This window comes from Cryptomeria japonica, chromosome 5 (genome assembly GCF_030272615.1).
Source record: "Cryptomeria japonica chromosome 5, Sugi_1.0, whole genome shotgun sequence".
NCBI lineage: Eukaryota > Viridiplantae > Streptophyta > Pinopsida > Cupressales > Cupressaceae > Cryptomeria > Cryptomeria japonica.
The window spans coordinates 726,035,312-726,041,977 of record NC_081409.1 but is presented as its reverse complement, the minus strand read 5'-3'; the positions used below and the strand labels follow the sequence as shown (position 1 = coordinate 726,041,977).

The window sequence follows — 6,666 nt, the reverse complement described above, 5'->3', positions numbered from 1 at the left end:
ACTTCAGCTGAGCTTTTTTCAGTGATAGACATCAAACAAGGTATAAAGGATTTGGCAAGTGGTAAAGAACAAGATATTGATGGTTTACAAGGAATTTTTTTTAAATGGGGAGTTGATCTCCTAGCTCCATATATCAAGAAAATATTTAACGAGGTTAACAAAAACAACTTTCCAATTGAATGGACAACTAGCGTTGTCATATCTCTACATAAAAGTGGAGACATCAATAACCCCTCTAATTACTATACTATTATGGTCAATCCTCTCTTTGGAAAGCTATTTGGAAGCATTGTAGAGCGCAAAATTAGTAAATGGGCAGAAAAAGAGGGAAAAAGGGCTAGAGGGCAAGTGGGTTTTTGGCCTAAGCATTCCACCATTGACCACTGCATTACTGTAAGGCATTTCATTGAAAAAAAGAGGAGAAACCTTTTGTTGCTTTGTTGATTTCAAAAAAACTTTTGACACTGTTCCTTGGGATAAGCTTTGGCACAAAATGGAAGAACTTTGGGTCCCAAAGGAGTTTAGAGTTATTTTCTACAAACTCTATGAGCAGGTTAGAGCTAAAATCAAAACTAAAGAGGGGATGTCAAAGTGCTTTGGTAGTGACATTGGGGTCAAGTAGGGGTGTCCTTTATCTCCCACTTTGTTTGATTTTTATATTGATAAACTTGAAGAGTGGTTAAACAATACTAATGGGGAAGGTATTTAGTTGGCAGGATACAAGGTTTGGGAGAGCGTTTGAAGGTTCTCAATCTCTTTTGTCAGGAGGTTGGGCTACAAGTGAATACCAGCAAGACCAAAGTCATGATCTTGTCTTTGAAAAAGAAGAAGCAACAAGTCAAATTTATCTTCGAGGGTAGCCCGTTGGAGGTAGTGATAAGATACAAGTATCTAGGAATTGATTTTCACAATAGGCTTACTTGGGAGACATGTAGATCAAAGAGGATACAAGGAGGATGGAGAGATTTATACCTTCTTTAGATGAGATGTACAAAACCAAAGTTGTGGGATTGGAAAACTAAGAAAACCCTTTTCAGTTTGTTAGTGGTGTTGGTTATCCTTTACAGGTGTGAAGTTTGGGGGAATAGCATGTCAAATTATAAATGGCGACAAATAGAAAGAATTTAAAAGCATCTAATTATCAGTCTTAAAGTCAAATCAATGATACCTTATGATATTCTTTTAGCTAAAGTTGGTATGTTTCCAATTGAGGCCTCAAAGATCATTCGATTTTTATGTTATCTAAAGAAGGCTGAAAATATGGATAAGCACTGTTGGCCCAAAATGATCGGGGAAGAGGGGGAGCTAACTCGTAGGAAAAAGAACTGGAAAAATCCAAATAGCAAGTGGTTGAAAAAGTGGAACTTAAATCATCATGACTACCCTAACACTAAAGAAGAGATAAAAAAGTGGGTGTTAGAAAAATTTAGGAATGCTATGTGGACAAATAATCTAGGCAGGAAAAACCCCACACAGGAACATAATAACAAAGTGTATTTGAGATCCACAATCAATGGAAAGGCCAAGATTCTAATTGCATAGTTAAGGACAAGATCTCATTTGAGATGCGAAAATAGTAGATGGAAGGTCCCCAAAGAAGAATGGGAAGAAATGATGTGCATCTTCTACAGTAAGAGGGCAGTGGAAACAGAATGACATTTCATCAAAGAGTGTGTAGTGTATGACGATAACCGCAATCAGTTTGCTAAGGAATTAAAGGTGGATAGTTTGAATGAGCTTTTTGAAGAAACAAGACTTCCAAAAATAACAAGTTTCTTAATAAATATTCATAGAAAGAGAGCCAACATGGAAAAGAATTTGAAAATGGATTAGCTTGTTTCATCTTGGTCCCTTAGACCATTGGGGTCTCGTGGACATCATTAAAATTCCTTCATTCATTCATTCAATAAGGTTCCATTTGCACAATATTTATAACAATAATCATAAAATATTACTTTAAGACAAGAGAACCAATTAACCTAATATGTGAATTGGGTATATACAAAAATGTTGTAGCCCAGAGGAGGATAATCTTAGTCATAAAAAAGGAGGAGGATTGACCCAAATGAATGTCTAGATATTTTGAATTGTGTGGGAGCCTTCTATTTCTATAAGGTAAATTTTATGCTCCCGAATCTTAAAGTTGAAAGAACTTGTCAAACTCACATTGGAAATGTAGAAACGATAAGTTTTCCTTGCACAAACTCATATGCCATCAACAATTATACAATTTACCATCAATGAAGGAATAAAAATGTTATGTTTTCTTATAGGTTTAGAATTTGGATTTCCTTGATCCACTATAAATAATGTACAATTTGAGTCTTGATCATTAATAAGAACCCCATCAAGCATCCTGATAGATGCATCCATATCAAATGTTCACCTAAAGTTCTATGTATTAGATATTAGAACAAATAAATACCATGAGATTTAAAAATGGGGTCAATTTAAAGACTTACAATCTTGAAATTGAATGACAAAGGTTTTTTACCTAGTGATTTGTTTTTCACCAATCTCCTATATCCACTCACTTCTTTGTGCATATACATAGAAGGGAAGTAGAAATAGCTTCCTATTTGATATTTCACCTAGAATTGATATGTAAAATTCCTGCCTAGTGGGATTGGGTAGGTCGTTCCTAACAAACCATCTTGTCATTATTTCCTTCTCTATTGTACACCATCCTTGAACCATGAAAAATAATGTCTACTCAAAAGAAACACCAACAAAAATTCATAGCTTATAAAGAGTAAGGAATAAAATATTACTAGCACAAGAAGAAAGGTTCATCCAAGCTATTGTAGACACTTATAACAAAATTGTCATTCATCATAGAATCAATTATTATTATTATCCCCTAAATTATGATTATTGTGACCAAAATGATTTTTTATGTACTCAAAAGAAACACCAACAAAGATTCATAGCTTATAAAGAGTAAAGAATAAAATATTACTAGCTCAAGAAGAAAGATTCATCCAAGCTATTGTAGACACTTATAACAAAATTGCCATTCATCATAGAATCAATTATTATTATTATTCCCTAAATTATGATTATCATGACCAAAATGTTTTTTATGGAAATTCATGAAATCTCTCCTTACGAAATCTGTTGTATTTGCAAGCAGAATCACAAATATAATTAACCTTCTAAAGACTAGAATTGAAACATGAAAAGTGAAATTTGGAAAGTCATTAATTTTGGTTTAGAACTTGTGCCTATACCATATTTAAAAAAAATCTAAGTCCAGACTTGAGTTTAATAATAATATTTTGTAAATAGAAGAATTTTGTCGTACATGATCATATTTAATTTTCAACAATGTTTGTAAGAAGAGTAATCATAGCATCATAATAGATGGTCTATTATATGCTAATAAACCATACAATTAAATCTTGATATGTATGTTCCAAACTGTTTGAATCTTGCATTCATTCTAATAGAAGTATTCCTAAAATACATTTTTTTATCATGTCTTCTACAACTATATTATTGAAAACAAGTATTGTATTCTTAGTAATACTATATATTTTTCTCACGCAACAACAAAAATGGAATAACCATCCAAATTCCATGATTGAATTGTGTCTTTATTTTTTTTAAACATAATCTCAATGAAAGCTCTGAAATTAGCAACCATAACAGTTGTCTACAGACAACCACCACTTCTTATGGGATTATCTAGAATAGAACCTAAGCTAAAGACACCTTGTATTTTGATGTGATTATCCAACCTCAAAGAGTATAAGGTGGGTTAAATGAAACATGGTTTACAACATATCTACAATTCTTGTTAATCATAGGAGCCAAATTTGCAAGTGTAATGGTCCTTGAGGTAGTTATATTTCCATAGTGGTAGGATCCTTGTGGATTGGACCAAGGGTTGCTTGCAATAAGGTTCCATCCCACAAGATTTATAATAATAATCATAAATCCTTGAAGAATGTGTGCTAATTTAAGACATTAGAATAGATTAATCTAATATGTAGCAGTATTCATATTAACTACCCTATGAAAAGTGGTTTTAAGAGAAAAAAACATTAGGAAGCTAAAATTCATGCTCATCATTAGAGGATGGATTAATAATCATTGCATACAAAATGGATCTGGCTTAAAACAAGGACCAATTAACTTCATTAGTTGGGTCATGGGGAAGGGATCTAGATGGAGGTGTTTGCAAATGACTATAGCTAAGAAAGCTAATGGTGGTTGAATGCATGCAACTGTAATAAATGAAATATGCATATAAACTTAGCCTATTCGACAAACATATGAAAACCTCAAAATAATAAGTATGTTGATGATTGGTTGGATTTGGTTTCTCATTGATCTAGCAACATGACGATGTGATAAGGATGATGAAATGGACAACATAGTGATAACATATAAAAAGATGATGAAAATGATAGGAGGCCTTAATTTATAGATTTTTCATGAGTAAACTCAATGGCCAAGATTCAATGTCAAATGGAGGGTTAGGATTGAATGGGAGTGTGTTCCAAGATTTGGAAGCTTAGCCTTGTCATGACAAGTGTCACAAGAAGAAGTGATGTGTAACTTGGCTAAGTGTGGTCACACATGCATGAGCACACATGGGGAAGCTCATGAAAGGGAGATGCATGTCTATGGCATGTAAGAGATAGATTTACTTGTGAAAGTCACTTGTATAAAAGGTAGAGGACTTGTGAAAGTGACATGTCTATGACATGTGGAAGAGGTAGGGTGGCTATGAGGCGAACTTTCATTCTCACACGTGTGAGAAAGAGGAGGGTGGGGACACTTGTCACATGATGACAAGTTTAGGTCCTGATCCATGTAGATGGATTCAATGGCTATGATTCAATGGACAAGGATTGAGGATGGTGAGGAATTACATAATAGGAAAAAATAGTAATTAAGATTAATTAGCCTAAATCGATTAATTAAGTAGGTATTAATTAATTAATTTAGTAGGAGGATTTGTAGGATAACGTTTATATTCAATTAATGGTGAAAGATAAAGATGAAGTTTCAAATTAATTAGATAAATATAAATTTATTTGAGGGTGAGGTTTAAAGATAAAGGATTAATTAAAAAAATATAAATATTTGGGTAAGTGCACAAAGATGGTGTGCAATAAAGTGGACACACACCTAAAAAAACTTGAAAAAATAGGCATCGCATTCGCAGTACTTAAAATTCAAATCACCCCGTATGTGCTAAGGTTTGTCATCCCCGAGCCTAAAGGAACAAAAGCGCGTACGAAGTTCCTTAATAAAAATGATCATGCACGTGGTGCTTTAGGACGTAGAACCTCGTACATGGTTTTAAGTCCTAAAGCACCGCGTATGCAATACCTATCAATAATTTTTTTTTTTGGCCGACTGTGTCTTATTTTTCACACGGTCTCGAGTTGAGAATTTGGGTTTTTTTTTTTTCAGTAAACCGCGCACAGGCTCCCTCTTTTCTCACCCAAACGCCATGGATCAAGGTTGGTTTTGCTTCATTTTTGTTTTCCTTTTGCATTTTTTCAATTTTTTTTTACGTTTTGAATTTAAATTCGCTTATTTTGATTAGATTTTTTTTTATTTTTTGTTACAGAAACCAGATTCTGAAAATCCACAACAACAACAACAACAAGATGCACCTCCTCAAACCCCCAAACAAAACCCACATAATCCACCTCCAACTCCTCCTTTTGACCATACACCTGATATATAGGAGCAATTGCTTAATCAGTTAGGGAAAAACATAGCTAAAATAAATAGATTGATTAATAAATTGAAAACACCTGAGCTTGAGCATCATAAATCCCTCGCTACTAGCCTAAAAACATTAGCTAGTGGCGCCACTGCAGTTTCCACTCAAATTACGAAATGGGGAAACTATAGGGATATATGTCGTTAATATTATGATAGTGGGTTATCATATGAGGGAATGAAAAACAAAAACATTAGTAAACAAAAAATATGTGCCCTTTTTGTTGATCCTAGAACTGGTGAGTCGTTACCTCTTAATGCAAACAAGTTTCCCATAAATTGGTGTACCAATGTGCAATTGAAGAATCTTTTTTGGCAGAGGTGGTGGATGGCCTTTGACGAACCACCTTGTAATGATTTTGAGGTGCCATTGTATTTTTTGAGGAAAGTATACTGTGAGTTTGTCCTTAATAAGCTGCCTAATTATTTTGACATGAGAGAGTTCCATGGTAGAGGTGGCGGCTCTGCCCAAGATAGACCTGGAGCCCATAGGCGAGTAGCCTAGGAGAGTCATCGCCCCCTAGCACCCAAACCCAAGGTGCATTTGATTGTCCCAGTAGACCTAAAAGAGTTGATGGAGCTACAGAATCTTCAGGCGGTCATAGCATTGAATGATGCAATCATCCAGCATGGGACACAGTTAGTACACCCTCTTGTACCGGATGATGAGCCATTAGTTGCTACAGGTGGTGCTAGTGAGCCCATTTAGCATGTGTGTGCCACTTGCTTAGGGATATGCACAGGGACAGATGACGACGCCACTACAGATGGATCCACATCCCATTTGTGCATGATTTGTAGGAGTAGATGTCAGACTCACACGATTGAGGATGTGGCACTGACAGATGAGTTGATGGACATGTTATTTGGCATTCACCCACAGACACATGTGTGTTGATTTGAATTCATAGCATTTTATTT

General features: G+C 34.8%; 1 pseudogene; it reads right to left on the bottom strand.

Annotated features, from left to right (window-relative positions):
• Positions 1 to 1,951: 1,951 nt before the first annotated feature.
• Positions 1,952 to 5,512, bottom strand: LOC131876133 (L-ascorbate oxidase homolog; annotated as a pseudogene).
• Between the last annotated feature and the right edge of the window lie 1,154 nt (positions 5,513 to 6,666).